The sequence below is a fragment of the Dromiciops gliroides genome, chromosome 1 (assembly GCF_019393635.1).
Source record: "Dromiciops gliroides isolate mDroGli1 chromosome 1, mDroGli1.pri, whole genome shotgun sequence".
In the NCBI taxonomy this organism is placed as follows: Eukaryota; Metazoa; Chordata; class Mammalia; order Microbiotheria; family Microbiotheriidae; genus Dromiciops; species Dromiciops gliroides.
In genome coordinates, this window is record NC_057861.1 from 72,472,453 (window position 1) to 72,489,001 (window position 16,549).

At 43.7% G+C, this 16,549-nt stretch overlaps 1 protein-coding gene across 1 annotated transcript in view; it reads right to left on the minus strand.

Moving 5' to 3' along the window:
- Positions 1-16,549, minus strand: part of CARM1 (coactivator associated arginine methyltransferase 1) — a 51,990-nt gene that overhangs the window by 34,732 nt on the left and 709 nt on the right. The gene's annotated exons all lie outside the window — the stretch shown is intronic.

Below are 16,549 nucleotides of genomic sequence, written 5' to 3' on the forward strand. Positions count from 1 at the left end.
TTAATAAAGCAGCTAGATATTTCAGGAGGTCAGAGACCAGCACAGGAGGGAGCTCAGCAGGAGGTATCCTCTAAAAATGCCTGCCTCAGAAAAGAAAGAATCTGAGAGAGAAAAATCAAATTGAAGTCTAAAGCTGTGAACAGCAAGTGTTTCAGAAGCCTTTTGGCTTAGACTTAAGGAAAGGGAACTGGAAGATTATTTTAACTGTGATTTACTCAGAAAAAGGATCAAAAGAAAGCAAAATAAAAATCGAGTTACATTTTTTAAAAAAGCGCACAGTTCAATCACCAAACCACAGTCTCCCAGCTCCTTGGTAGCAAGGTGCTGCCTAGGAAAGCTATTAAATGCAAATTTCTCCCATCCATGGTAATCAGGCTGTCAGGCTGGGCCCCCTACTTCTTTGTCAGCAATAAAAGGGATGGCAGATGTGCTCAGGGGTTCCAGAGACACTGAATGAACCAAAAGCTTGGAGAATAATTCAGAGAAAAACAAGTCCCCCCTATTCCCCACCCCCCACGCCCCCATAACACATCACTAGATCCCAACCCCACATCACATCCTATGACAGGGAGCTTCTTCCATCCCGCCAATAACCCACCCCATAGTTTCAGTAACCTCACTCTCTTAGATTTCCCAAATGGGAGAAGGACATTTTTTTTTTGAAAGAGGGAGGATTTTCTTTCTGTTATAGAAGGGAATCATCATGGTTAACAATATCAGCCTCAATCACTGAGAGCCCACGTAAGGCACCAGAGCTGTCCTGATGATGCACTTCTCCTGAGAGCCACAGCTACACTGCTCTTAGGTGCCCTGGGTCCCAAATGGCCTGCTATCAGAGAACACACCAGGAAATACCCACCGACCACAATTGTTCTTGGCCCTAAAGAAGGCTATTTCTTAATTATTGGTCTTTTAGCAAGAGACCAGATTATCAATAGGCAAATGTGGGATTGTGGAGAGAAAATATGATGCTCTGACTAGAAATCATTTGAAGAGCCCCAAATATGAGTCATGACTGACCCCAAGAGCATTTTTGTAAATTAGTTTGAAGTAAACCCTTCTCCTGGTCCTGCTTTGCAAAAGCCTAGAAGCCATGACCTCCTCAATTTTCTCATATACTTCCAGGGCAAATCAAGCTTACTCTTTAGACCTCCCAAGTGGACTACAGATGGGTAAGGAAGGGTTCACGCATTTGTGCTTTTGTTTGGTGAGAAAGGACATGGAGATAGAATGAAGTTGGCTAGGGGAATACTAAAGGGGGGGGTGGGAGAGAGAGGGGGAGAGAGAGGGAGGGAGGGAGGGAGGGAGAGAGAGAGAGAGAGAGAGCGCGCGCGCGAGCAAACGAGCACGAGCAAGCGCGAGCATGAGCTCTTTTCCCCAAGAGGCAAGCCCCACTGCTTCCCAACCTTGGCACAACTGCTTCAGTGTCCCTAGCCTATCACAGTCAGCTCCCAGGGCAACAGGAGCCTCACCTTCCATCAAGACTGGCCAGCAGCCAACCTAGTAGCCCAGACCACTAGCCTTTTTTCCCTTTGTGCCACTGTTCAGTTAGCACCATAGAAACTTGAAAGAGAATTAAAGTAATCATACTTTATGAACCAAAAAAATAAGATACCTGGTCTGACAAAGGAGATTCCCTCTATAGAGCTTGGTAAAGAGAAATCTTTTTCTTGAGATTGGTCTGAACCTAAAAAAGTTGAGGACTAACTCCTCAAACCATGGGGCAACTAATTGAGGCAAAAATCAGTTTTGGAAAGAAAGCAGATAGCTTGAAACTGCAGCGCAGACGTGACCAAATAGAGGGACAGAGCTCTGAGGACTGTGGAAGGCATATCCTGAGAAAGGCCCTTCTGCCCAGAAGAGAAGGAAGCAAATCTATCTTGGGCTAACTGCCATATTGTGAAATAGATTTATGATGTTTATAATCTCTAGGGAACTGGATCCCATCTTTCTGTGCACAGCAAAACATTATTTACAAGAATTCCTGTTCTCTCCTGGGGACAGCCCCAGAGACCAACCCAAATACCAACCTTTTCTTTTAAAGAGTATGTATTTTGTGAGACATTGCTACTAATACCAGCCAGATGCCCAGTACTCATCATTTCTTTTTTTTTTTTTTTAGTGAGGCAATTGGGGTTAAGTGACTTGCCCAGGGTCACACAGCTAGTAAGTGTTAAGTGTCTGAGGCCGGATTTGAACTCAGGTCCTCCTGACTCCAGGGCCGGTGCTCTATCCACTGCACCACCTAGCTGCCCCGAGTACCCATCATTTCAAGGTCTTGCTTACCAAAGGGGTAGCCAATTAGAAGCCCAACCCAATCTAGGACTCTATCCTAGCCTGCCCAAGGGATTCTAAAGACCAGAAAATGGGAATGCTGGCTCTCATCAAAGGATAGGCAAGAAAAGAGGTGACAGGGACAGGAAGTGCTAATCAGCATAGAGACAGGTATACAACTATATTCAGAAGGGGGTATATAGTAGACACTTGATAAACATTTACTGAATGAAATGGGATTATCTCTAAGGTTCCTTCCAGCTCTAAATTCCTTGAAACCTATGAATGCTGGATACAAAGTAATATGTCAGTCCCTTTCCTTCAAGAGTACTTAAAATTTGGCTGGCTAAAAACGACTCCCACATACAAATAGAACTAAAAAGGTAGTGTGTTATGGGAATTCTGAGGAGGCAAGTGGATAGTTGGGGGGAGAAGCTTCCCAGAGGATATGGGATTTGAGCTGGGCCTGAAGGCTGCAAAGGAAGGAAGCATGTAGGGAAAAGGGTATTCCAGGAAGACAGAGGGAAAGGAAAGGGAATAAGCATTTACATAGTGCCTATTACATGCCAGGCACTGTGCTAAGTGCTTTAAAAAAAATCTCATTTGAAAAGCTGGCATTAGCAAGTATAGAGGGGCAGAACATGCCCAAGGCTGGTTGAACACTGCATTAGAGAACACCGCATTAGAGGCAGAGAGGAGAAGGATATCAGGTTTGAAAGGTGGGTAGGAAAAGTCTATGGAGGGCCAAGTTAACACTGAAGGACTTTATCCCACGGGCAGCGGTGGGCCACTGACAGGTTTGGAGGGGAAAAGGTAAGAAGTCAAACAATAGTCCAGGCATATAGAAAATATTCCCCAAGGGAGCATGGCCTAAGATAGCAAGCCTTATAAGTCAAGTCTTCTATTCATTAAGGACAATTTTTGACTATTACTCTATATGAAGATATTTGTTTTTAGCACAGCACCTGGACTCTGCCCTTCCCCCAGTCAGAGCTGGGACCACCACCTGTCAAATGCTTCTAGCGACATCTTCAGGAACTAATATTCAACACAATGTTTGTTAAAGCCCTTCCAGATGCTTAAAATCAACAGCAGGAGGAAGCAGAACCTGAGCCCTCCCTCTCCCTGATATCAGTATCAATAGGGCAGTTCTTCCCCAAGTTCCACCAGAAGTGACTCCAGATGTGTTCCTCCAAAGGAAGACAAAGAAGTAACATCATAATGGAAGAAGTAAAGGCACAGCCTTTCAGAAGAGTTTCCACATAATAGGAACCTTAAGACAAAGGGAATTCCAATTTAAACCTGGAAATGTTTGCAAAAACACTCACAGAAAAACAACTTGCTTATTTTAGTAGACCCCAAATCTCACTGGGGTGGGCTCCAAGTCATTCAAGCCTCTTTTCCTATGTCCTCTTGTCCTTATCTTCCCATAAATCTTCCAGATTAGGTGGAAATAAAGCTGGGGGAGGGGGGGGCAGCTAGGTGGTGAAGTGGATAGAGCACTGGCCCTGGATTCAGGAGAAGCTGAGTTCAAATTTGACCTCAGACACTTGACACTTACTAGCTGTGTGACTTTGGGCAAGTCACTTAACCCTCATTGCCCCATAAAAAAGAAAAATTTTTTAAAAATCTAAAAAGAAAAAAGAAATTAAAAAAATAAGCAAGTTCTGGAAACCAGGCATGGATAAAGCCATTTGGATTCATACAGAGCTGCTGGACTATGCCTTATACCCAAATAACTCTGACTCTCACTAACTGGCCAATAATGGGCCCCTACCCAAGCCTCAGTTGGTCATTGTTTGGGTTTTCTTAGCCCAGTGTGAGTAGAAATAAGCAACAGTTTCAGTTCTGGCCAGAAATCCTGAGGGTCTTTCCCTCCCAGATAGATTTTTTTTTTTTTACCTAGCAAAGGTATCTCTCGAATTAGGAAAGGAAAGACAGCTATATTTATAGTATTGTTATGGGCCCAGAGCACCCCAGAAGTTCTCTGGGGCACATCCAAGAACCTTCTTGAGAAACTAATCCAAAGGACAGACACACCTAAAGAGATAAGTGGAACAGGATCAGGACTGATTTAGCTCTAGGACCACCACTATTCATTCCAGTCTCCCACACCCCTCCGGGAGATAAGATTAGGTGTGGCTGCTGCCTTTGTGGCATGTGGAAGACAGCCATCACCAGTGAGGGATGATCCTCCCCCAATGAGGGAACTTTCCACCCCATTGAACCACCACCATTGGTCCTCTAGAAAAGTATCTGCCTGTCTTCTGCTCAGAGAGAAAGGTATCTCAGAGAGCCAAGCTTCTGTGCCATGCCTTCTCTGCATGAGAAGAAGTCCAAGGATTTCTTTCTTGGTTTCCTTTCCCTAGCACCTAAATAAAACTATTACTCTATTTGGATTTGTGTGCAAGAGGATGTAATTCTTTAAAGAGGATTTCCTAAGAACCTCTACCCCAAAGCCCCACCCAATTTCCCCCATAACAATTTCCTTGTTCATGATTCTTTTTTTTTTTTTAGTGAGGCAATTGGGGTTAAGTGACTTGCCCAGGGTCACACAGCTAGTAAGTGTTAAGTGTCTGAGGCCGGATTTGAACTCAGGTACTCCTGACTCCAGGGCTGGTGCTCTATCCACTGTGCCATCTAGCTGCTCCATTCATGATTCTTTTAAATGTTACCTGAGGGGCAGCTAGACAGCGCAGTGGATAGAGCACCAGCCCTGGAGTCAGGAGTACCTGAGTTCAAATCCGACCTCAGACACTTAACACTTACTAGCTGTGTGACCCTGGGCAAGTCACTTAACCCCAATTGCCTCACTAAAAATAAATAAAAATAACAAAAATAAATGTTACCTGAAATCTTCTTGGGGCAGAAAGAGTCATGTCAAAGGGCAGGGGGAACCACGCCAGTCTGCTTATCTCTCTCAAAGTTAGAAATGGTTTGGATATAGGTAAATGTTAAATGCAATAAACTTGCATCAGGAAGACAAGCCTACATCAAAGAGCAAATTACCAATATTTTTATTTTTTCTTTGGCAACTGTGTAGGGAACATTGGGCGAAGAAAGCCCTCCCATTCCATGCAGATCAGGAACTGTTCTGAAACTTATAGTCATACAGATTCACCTGGGTCACTGGCACTTGCCAAGGGTCACACAGCCAGTATGGGTCTATCAAATGAGGGACTCGCACCAAGGTTTTTCTTTCTGACTTTTTGAGTTCCTGTTCTCTATTCTTCTATGTCCTGCTTTTCTTTCCTTATCATACATGTCCTTGATGAAGGCGCTTATGTCATTTCTCATGTGTATTTCATTGTTAGTAATAAGCCATAGACTTATACCCACACCACGTGTCTTTTCCCATGCTGACCCATGAAACAGATAACTATCATGATACCTGATATCTCTATAGTATTTCCAGGTTTGCAAAGCACTTCACATATATTATTTCATAAAGAATAAGAGTTATCATATTAGAAAAAAGCTCCAGTGGGATTATTGAAGCACCCAGGGCCAAGACTTCTCTGCTAAGAAAATCCTTAACCCAAGATACATAAGACTTATGAGTGTGCCTCTTTGGGGCTAATAGGTGGCAAGAACTCCTATATTTCATTAGCTATGCCTACCTTGTGTGGGGCAGATTATTCAACTCCTACAAATTAAAAAAATATATATATATTTTTAGGTATTTGTAAAGCCCCCAAATATCCACAGTGAGATAAGGAAGAACTAGCACCTCTAGGTTTCAAAGGAGTCACAGAAAGATCAAGGAATAGGAATGAGGATTACATAGAAAGATGACAAAGTTGAATCTGAAACTCAGGATGTCTGTTTCCAATTTTTCTGTTATAATCTTGCTTCTTTCTTCTCTTTTGAGGGGAAGGAAAATGAAAGGAGTTCTCTGGAATTTCCACTCCTGGGCCTTAAACAAGATGACCAGTCTGCTTCAAAAAATCCTAACAATTCCATTATAAAACTCACAAGAGGGGCAGTTAGGTGGCACAGTGGATAGAGCACTGGCCCTGGATTCAGGAGGACCTGAGTTCAAATTCGACCTCAGACACTTAACAATTACTAGCTGTGTGACCCTAGGCAAGTCACTTAACCCCAACTGCCTCACCAAAAAAACCCAAAACCTCACAAGAGCATCATTTCCCCCCATTACAACACTGATTTGTCACGTTTCTTTGGTAGTTACTAAGCAAAAAATTATATAAGTAAATATATAGAAGTGGGCTTCTATACAAAAAATGAATAAGTATACAACAAATGTAACAAATCTGACTGAAATGAATACTAGATATAGGAACTCAGCCAACAATCTTCACAAAGAAAAACAAAGACAACACCAAATCCAGCCTGGGTACATCTTTTGTCAGAGATGCACAGAACTCAGGTCTTTTCTGAATCTCAGAAGATGATTCTATCCTGAACTGATGTGTGCACATTTTCAAGAATGCCTTCAGCTGGATTCAGATCTTTGCCTTTTATCCTGAAAGATAAGAAAACAGAAGGTGTACTCTTCCTATGGCCTAAGTAGCAATAAGACAGACCAAAGAGGGGGCAGCTAGGCGGTGCAGTGGATAGAGCACCGGCCCTGGAGTCAGGAGTACCTGGGTTCAAATCCGACTTCGGACACTTAACAGCTGTGTGAACCTGGGCAAGTCACTTAACCCCAATTGCCTCACTAAAAAAAAAAAAAAAGAAAAAGAAAAAAAAAGACAAAACAAAGGGGAAAAGGTGCCTGCCATAAGTCTTCATAAAAGTCATCCACAGAAAGTGTTAGCCCACACCTAACAACTTTCCAACCAGCTTCATTTGGGCATCTACAACTGTGCTTCATTGTAACTCAGTGGCTTTCAACTAAGACCCGAAAGGAAATTTAAAATACTCAAACACGCCCACATAATACTTAAGCACAAAAATGAACTTTGAATAAGCTCAGGAAGAGTTATTATCAGTTCTTTAGACAACTGAATTTCAATGCCTATTCTGTATACTCATTCAACACAAATATGCCAATCTATGAAGTTAATCAGAAGTAAACAGATTTTTGGAGGTAAAAAGTAGCCCAGACAAGGGGCCACTACAATCCCCACCCCCTCTCCAGCCAAGCAGTTCAGTAGGTGCCTGAGAAGATGGAAAGATAAGGACCAGCCCTTTCACTGTGGCCAGCTCGTTTAATTGCCTATTGTTGTTGGTTTGGTTTTTTTTTGCAGGGCAATGGGGGTTAAGTGACTTGCCCAGGGTCACACAGCTAGCAAGTGTCAAATGTCTGAGGCCGGATTTGAACTCAGGTACTCCTGAATCCAGGGCCAGTGCTTTATCCACTCCGCCACCTAGCCGCCCCCTCGTTTAATTGCCTATTAAAGGGCAACCAAACCACCAGTACTCAGCCATCAGGTGCTATCTCAACATCTGAGTGGGAGCCTGTGTTGTCAAGATTCTCGAGTCACACACATTTCTTTGGACAGTCATACCACCACATGAGACTTGGCAAAGATATTCCCATGAGGAGATGGAGACCAAAGCCGACATTATCTTGGCTAAAGGAGACGTAAGCATCTGTCTATATGTCAAGTAATAAAGATCATCACAGCAGCTTAGCTAGAAAGGCAATAAATAAACAATGGAAGCAAATTCTTTGGAAGGCCAAATGCGGTTTTCCCTGGGGAGTGTTATGGGCTAAAATTCTAGCTAGACTGTCTAAAATATCTAATGAGTGGTCGCCAATAAATTATAAACTTTAGCAAGAGTTAGACTTTTAGGCATTTATTAAGGAGAATAAGAATTTGGTAGAGAGAGAGAGAAAGGCCTACATTCATCTATCTATTAAAGGGAGAGCAGAATTCTAGCTCCGCTCTCCACTAGAGTCCCCAGGAAAGAGCCTGAAATCGAGCGGCAGTCTCTTCCTTCCTCCTCCCACTAGCCCGCGTCACTTCCTGACACCAAAGAAGACTCCTGGTCTTGCCCTCAAAGACCTTCGCTTCATGGGCGGAACTCTTTTACAGTAAGTCTCCAGCAGGTGGCGTTATTCCAATCGTTACAGGAGAAACATGCTGGAGTAGCATTCCTCACAAAAAAGGAATCATTTCTTCAAACACTGCCTGTCTGACATCTCCTAGTAACTTTTATGGGAATCTTGAAAACTGGATTTTTGTTTCAGCTCTGCCATTATTAATTTGTGTTACTTTGAGCAACTTATTCAATCTATCTGGGCCTCCATTTCTTCCTTTGTGAAATGACAAGGCTAAAGAACCTTGACAAGATGAGATGAAAAAATAAGGACCGGGGCAGCTAGGTGGCGCAGTGGATAGAGCACCAGCCCTGGAGTCAGGAGTACCTGAGTTCAAATCCAGCCTCAGACACTCAACACTTACTAGCTGTGTGACCCAGGGCAAGTCACTTAACCCCAATTGCCTCACTAAAAAACAAACAAACAAACAAACAAAAACTAAGGACCCTTACAGCTCTCAAGATGATAGCATCTAAAACCTTGGGTCCAATATAAATGACAATTCATCCCCCTCCTCACTCATCTCCCCCCCCCACTCCGCCCCCGGGGCAATGAGGGTTAAGTGACTTGCCCAGGGTCACACATCTAGTAAGTGTCAAATGTCTGAGGCTGAATTTGAACTCAGGTCCTCCTGAATCCAGGGCTGGTGCTTTATTCACTGTGCCACCTAGCTGCCCCTACCTCCTCACTCATCTTTACTGTGTGTGGAACCAGTATTCCCTTCATTAGCAAGCACACAAAGACAGAAGCAGCCCATTGCTTTAAGATCAACGGTTAGTATCTGTTATGATTAAAGACAATCTGCCTTGGTCATAACTGCTAAAGTCCCTTCAAACTCAACACTTTTGTGATTTGAGAATGCCTGCATTCCCACCAGTAGGTTAAATTACTTTTAAAAAATTAACACTGGTTTCACTACACCTGGGACACTGCTGGTGCTCCATAAACTTATCCTCCTGGATCACCAAGAGATCACAGAACAGTATGTTCTGAGACCAATTGTGAGAAGAGTAGTACAGAGAAACCTCGATCCTGAACAGACAATGCTACTGACCAGCCTGGCCCAATCATTTAGAGCAAGTGACTGAAAGAACTTCTTTCGGAGCTCAGGGAAACTGTTATACCTAAAGATAACTTGAGTTAACCAGGCTGGTGCAAACCACAGGGAGCAGTAGTACATTTGTATTCACAAAGCAACAGAGTAACTTCGAAAGACAACTTCCCCACCCACTCTCATCCTTGGGAATAGCAAACTGCAAATGTCACAAAGATCATGGAAAGAGAAGCAGCTCTTTAGCACTCAAGTCGTTATCAAGTATCTTGACATTTGATGCAGCACAGGGAATGAAAAGAACTTCAGCAGGACCCTCAGGAAGCCCTTCATTCCTTTATTAATCCCCTATCACTTCCCATAAGGGTTCCAGACTTTCCTGAAGCACTCTCCTGAAGCCTCTAATCAACAGCTTCCAATCTTCTCTGAAGAACTGTCTTTTTTATTGGCATCAAGACCTCTCTCTAGGAGCTCCCCCATCTGGCCTCCTTTCCACACCTATCCTACCGTCTTCTCTTCATCTTCTCTGGAAGATAGAGATATCTGTCCCTTGCTCTTTCCTCTCTCCAACATCCTCAATCTCTTCCACTAGCTCCTTGAAACATGAATAGGTCTCTCTTTATCTTGGCTGAAAAAAAAAGTACATTCCTTTGATACTGCTGTCCTTCAGGTTACCTGTTCTCAACGAACTTTTGTAGCTGCAAATGAAAAGCCTACATGTAATATCCCTATTTCCTCATCCATTTTCTCCCTAATTCCTTGTAATGTGGCTTCTAGCCACTCTACTAAAACTGCCCTACAGGTCACTGATAGCCTCCTCAATACCAAGCCCAATGCCCCCTTTTCCCAGTCTTCACTCTCCTTGATGTTAAGGCAGGAGAAGAGGCATGGGCTCCAAGTGAGGGAGATCTGACTAAATTCTGCCTCCAACACACACTAGCTAGTCCAACCCGCCCAAAAAAAGAATTCCCACAATAATCGCACTGACAAGGGGTTGGTCCAGTGTCTGTTTGAATGAACACTCCTACCGAAGAGAAGGAAAGCATCGACTGCCCAGGAAGGCTACTTGTACAGAGTTCCCATTTTTTGGAAGTTTCTCTGGACATTAAGCCTAAATTTGTCTCTCTGACCTTCCACCCACTTCTCCTGGGTCCCACCTTCTATGGGACATCTATACCACATGGATATCTTCTCTCACCAAAAGAATCAGGAAAATAATGATGTCATCTATATCTTTTCCCTTTATAACCCTGAAGTCCCTAATACAGTACTATGTCATATAGTGATCTGTTATGTTTCTAAGAACCTCCTGAATTCATCTCTACTAGCCATAAGAGAAGAAGAGAAAAGAAAGGAAGCCAGTAATCTCCAGAGGGAGTGAAGTTTCCAGAGTTAACTATAAAATAAAGGCACCATACAAGGTCCTCAAACAGAGACATTCACCAAAGAACTGCTAGTAACCAGCTGGGACTAAACAGGGTGGGGATGGTGGTGGTGGAGTGGAGTTTACAGAGTAGAGTATGGGAAAACTGTAAGGCACTTGAAAAAGTCCCAAACCATAAAAGAGAAGAAGCAAAACTACACAAATGGGGAAGGTTTTTCCCCCTGTTTTCTCCAACATCTTGCTTGATCATTTGGTAACAGCCTCCTTTCCCAGGAAGAGTGGCAAAGTAGGCCAGTGTAAACCCTTTGTAAACCTCCAGATCAAATGTCATGTTTCCTCCTTAAGGCCTGGAAAACCACTGTATTAGAGAAAAGTGATCCAACGGGCTCATATCTTTTCAGGAAAAATGACTTGAGTTGGTGTTAATGTTCAAGGGACAAGCTACAAGCCCTTTAAATGGTCATCATTATGTCTGGTGCCTTGTTCACGGAGGCTGAACAACCAAGGCAAGACCTTCTGAGTCCATCATCAGCCCCCTGTCCAGAATAAATAGGAACAGGGGTCTTTACTCCATCTGTCCAATCCAAGAAAGTAACCCATTTCATGTTGGTTTGGGAACAAAAAGACAGGGTCCTAGTCAAGGAAACAAAGCCAGATTAACTGCAAAACCCTCAGGACATGTTATAAAAATTTAACTGTTTAGTTCAGGAAGTTACAGTGTAACCCTGTCCTTGTTCTGTCCCAAGCCTTGTCCAAGCATGCAGTGATGATGGTCTTAGGACTCCTTGCTTTCTCTACCAGAACACTGGACTCGAGTCCAGTACAAATCCCAGCCCAAAACCTTACAGCTACTCTGCCATAAGCAGGCCTTGTCTCCTTTTCCCTCCTTCCCCTCTGCCACTTGGTCACTGGCCTTTAACCATGTAGATGGCTTGAAGAAAAGAGTCACACACTGCAGGGCTCACTAACATTAACTGCTCCCATCAGAAAACCCCTAAGATGAGTCTGCTGGTCATTACTGTTTTCTTCTTACTCCGATAATCTTGTATTGACTTCTCTGTGCACATACTGTTATATTCCCCCCTCCCAGCTCCCCACCTGCACCCCTCAGAGAATTTGAGTTCCTTGAGACCAGAGGCTGGATCTCCACAGCATCTGGCACTGAGTAAGCCCTTCATAAAACCCTGACAAACGTTCCTCAGGCTTGAATCCAAGAAGTCCATAGAATTTGGGGGGGGGGGGGGCTATGAGGCAATTGGGGCTAAGTGACTTGCCCAGGGTCACACAGCTAATAATTGCTAAGTGTCTGAGGTCGGATTTGAACTCAGGTCCTCCTGACTCCAAGGCCCACGCTCTATCCACTGCGCCACCTAGCTGCCCCAGTCCATATGATTTTGAGAGGCAAAGGTCCTTAGAGACCATCTACCCCAACACCCTCATTAGACAGGTGAAGAGGCAAGCAACTTGCCTAAGATCATCCAGGAGAGTAAGATCTGAGATTGTAAGTGAGGCCACTTAACTCCAAACCACAGGGCCAATGCCATCACAAACAAAGAACAGTAATTATCAAGCTATACATATTCTGTTCATCCCTCTAAGAACCCTCAAGATGATCACTCAGGATCAGAGAAAATGTAGCTCTTGAAAATTCTATTCTGCCAAAGCTTTCTGCTCAAAATTAATGAGGTCAGAGGGGCAGCTAGGTGGCACAGTGGATAGAGCATTGGCCCTGGAGTCAGGAGTACCTGAGTTCAAATCCGGCCTCAGACACTAGTTAACACTTACTAGCTGTGTGACCCTGGGCAATTGCCTCACTTTAAAAAAATAAATAAATAATCAAAATTAATGAGATCAGGAGGTTCTGAAGTCAAGACACTTAAAGGGAAGACCCTCTAATCTAGATAGGTCTTGAAGCAACACCAAGAAGTAGCATAAATATACACACACCTTCTCTTTGCTTTTCATCAGGATTGTTGATAAGAAATTTCTACTCCCTCTGGACATGGCCTAGGTAAAATTAAATTCCAGAGCTCCAGGTCTTGACAGAACTCTGGAAATTTGCATTGAAGAATTTCAAAGCAATAGTCCTCAGTCTCTACAAGGAAAAAGAGCCAACTCATCTGTGGTCAGTCTCAGACTTAGCCACTGATTTGACATGGGGTGGTGGTGGGTGGAGAGAGGGAAGGGTTAGGGAGAAGAAAGAGTCCTGTGGCTAAGATTATGAACCTAAGTAACTTGAAAGGATGAAGGTGCTCTTAAGAGAAAAAGAGGTGTTTCAAGAAGTTTGAGAAGGAAAATGAAGAGTTCCATTCTAGACATGTGGAGTTGGAGATGCCGAGAGGATATCCAGAAAAGATGTCAAACAAGCAGTTCTGGTCATGTGAGACTGGGGCATAGGAAGGAGATTAGGGCTAAATATATAGATTTAAGGATATAGCTGCAGAGATAACTGATCTCAGGGAGCTGATAAAATCATCAAGAAAGAAGGTACAGAGAAGAAAGAGAAAAGGGCCCAGGACAGGGCCTTGAGGCACACTTCCAATCCAGGGAGTAGGGTGAGGGGGAGATGGGTCATGGAGGCTGATACTGCAAAAAAGACTAACAAGGAATAGTCAGACAGGTAGCAGAATCAGGAGAACAGTGTTATGAAAACCTAAGCAGAGAGTTATCTAGGAGGCGAGGGCGGTAAAGAATGTCAAATACTGCTGAAGAGTCAACAAGGATGAGGACTGAGAAAAGTCCATTCGATTTAACAATGAAGAGATTGCTTAGGGAAGCTACTTTTGGTTAAGTGGTAGGGTCTGAAACCAAAATGCAAAGGGCTGAAAAGTAAGAAGAGGAGACAAAGTGGAGATGCTAAGACAGGGGTTTTTTGGTTTTTTTAGGAATTTGATTGTGAAAGTGAGGACACAGGATTCTAGCTTGAGGAAATACTTGGGTCAAGTGAAGGATTTTTAAGGATGAAGGAGACTAAGCATGTTTGTAGGCAGCCAGGAAGGAGCCAGTAGAGAGGGAGAGATTGAATATTAGAAATGGAGATGATCAAATGGGCAACTGTCTAGAAGACACAGGAGGGGAAGAGATCAGGGCACATACAGAGGGCTGCCCCCCATCCTTCTAGTCTTAAGAGCAGAAATCATGGTATGGATGGTGGCCACTGATGAGGCTGCCCTGCTAGGAGGCCAGGGTATCTGAAGGGGGATCCCTAAGTATTTAATTCCACAGTTGGAGAAGCCTGTGGGAAGTTAAGGAGGGTGGGGCAGGAGAGGAGATAACTGCAACCAGATCTGGGCAGTGAGATCCAGCCGCTGCTGAGGGCTGACAACAGGAGTGTCCCAAAGTGGCACAGAGAGTCAAGGAGGATGGTTATTCCCCTGCCTGGCCACTGGATTGGGGAGCATGAGAGAAGGTGCATCCAGTACTAAAGAGGACAGAATGCAGAGGAAAGCCAGGAAGCCGTCTAACATGAAGGGAACGTCATTTGCAGCTGAGGACACAGTGGAAGGGGAGGGGAAGAGATAAGGTGAAAGGGAAGGTGAGTGGGCAGTGGGAGCAAAGGGAAGGGATTCTGCTTAGGAAGGTTTGTTGCCCTGGACTCCTAAACTTAGAATTCAAGGATTCTTCCCTCCTTCATACACTCCTAGCTTAGGGCTACTGACTTTTCCCGACCTTACCCAGCTCTCTCTGACCTCAGTATACCCTTTGACTCAAAAAGACTCTTGAATGAATATTTACTGATGCCTACTATGTATGGGTTCAGCTCTCTGGAAGTGTAAGAGAAGCCCAAGGCAAGGTCCCAAACCTCAAAAGAGCTTACTAGTTGAGTAGACAGTTCACAGGGCTTAAGGGGTCCTTCTTACAACCCTCTGAGCATACTACCACAAATCCCTCCTCCACAATGTCTTGGTTAGAAGTCTTCCCTTTCTTTGGACACCTTCCTTCTGCGCCCAGCATAACTGAGTTTTAAATCATACACTGGAGACAGTTAAATGGACACTTTCAGTAAAGGAGGGAAACTTGGAAGAGAAAAGTTGCTCTAGAATTTTAACTTCTAAAAATCTAGCTATAACAAAGTGAAAAATGTTTGAGTTCCCCAGCCCACAAGCAGGGAGCAGGCTTCAAACAATTCACTAAGTGAGGGGAATTGTGGAAAAAGCACAATGTAGAATGAAAGAGAAATACAACAAAAACTTGAGAGAAGTAAAGAGCATCTACAAAAGGCAGATCAGAACAAAAACTTAAAAATGAAGTGTCTAGACACCTGGGAGCTTAGGAAATAACGTGAGATTTTCATTAAACTAAAGGATTCTGAAATGAATTTTCCTGGGGATCTTAATCAGGTTTCTTTGTACAAACAGAAATAGTTGAAAATGGAGTAAAACCAACCAATTGCATCCTTGAAATGAAAAGACCACCTTTCCAAACTAGCCAAACCCACCTCCCCATGCATACATTATAGAGTTTTATTTTTTAAAAAAATCTTCCAAGATTTTCATAATGATCTCCTACATATGCTCTTCACTATATTTCCCCACACTCACCTTAGTCTCCCCCTCATACCATTTTTCCCCACAGTTTTCTTTCTAAACAGCAGCCCTACCTCACTAAATGAATATATTTACTAAGTTCTAAAACTCCAGTCTTCACTGTAGCCTGACCTAAGTTCTTCGTTCCTTTATTCTAAAAATCCATTTCTTCTGTAAGATTTGTCTTAATCACAATTCTTAACGGCACAGATGTCACACTGCATCTCCCAAAACAAACCACTTCTCCAGAAACCTCACTTACCACCCCCATCCTAACACCTAACCATAAAGCTCAATCTTGCCTTGAACCAGGCCTTTACTTGATTTCCTGACTCACCCTATTCCCAATAAGCCCCAATCTTTCCTCTTCAAAGATCTGATTTCATTTAGCATTTCTTCTCTCTCCAGTATCCTTTCTAACTCCCAAACCACACCTTCCTTCACATCATCTACTGGGCCCTTAAACTCTATCCTCTCCAACAGTCCCTGGACCCCCCAATAAGCCTCAATCATGTGCTCCTTATTTTCCTAGACTTCCCTACACCTCTTTTGTAACTCTTCCCTCATCCCAACACTCTCCCACATTTCCCATGGCCTCTTCCTCTTTTGCTTAGCCTCTCATTCCACTCAGCTTCTTTTTCTTCCTCCTCTCAAATCTCACATTCACTTCCCTCTTCTCTTCCACTATTCTCCTCCCTGACCTGCTCCTGTCTCCTTGTTCCCCTCTATCTCATTCACTTCCCAAAGCCTAGTCTTCTGTTCACTTATCCTACTACCAACAACTCCCCTAACTCTCTTCCCATACTTTCTCCCTAGTAATGTTTTTCACAGGCTCCCTGTTGTTGTTGTACCCCCCACCTGGCAGGCCTTCACTCCCTCATCTCACCATATCTGCGGGTGATACAACTCTGGGAGAGATAGTTATTAGCTGCATGGCAGTCAGGATGCAAAAAGATCTTGACAGGCTTGAACAGTGAGCAGAATCTAACATGATGAAATTTAGCAAAGGAAGATGGATAGTTAGGTTCAGAAACTTGACTTCACAAGTAGAAGACGAGAGAAGCACGTTTAGACAGTTTTTCTAAAAAAGATCTGGAGGTTTCAGTGGGCTGCGAACTCCATATGAATCAACAGCAGTCAAAAAAGCTAAGCCACTTTTGAGGTCGAGTTAAGACGGGCTTCTAAGAAGGTCACACATGGTCAGGGCACATCTGGAGTGCTGGGTTCAGTTCTGCTGGCCATTGATAACCCGGAGTGTGTCCAGAGGAGGGCAACCCGTCAGGCAGTCAACCAGCATATGTGAA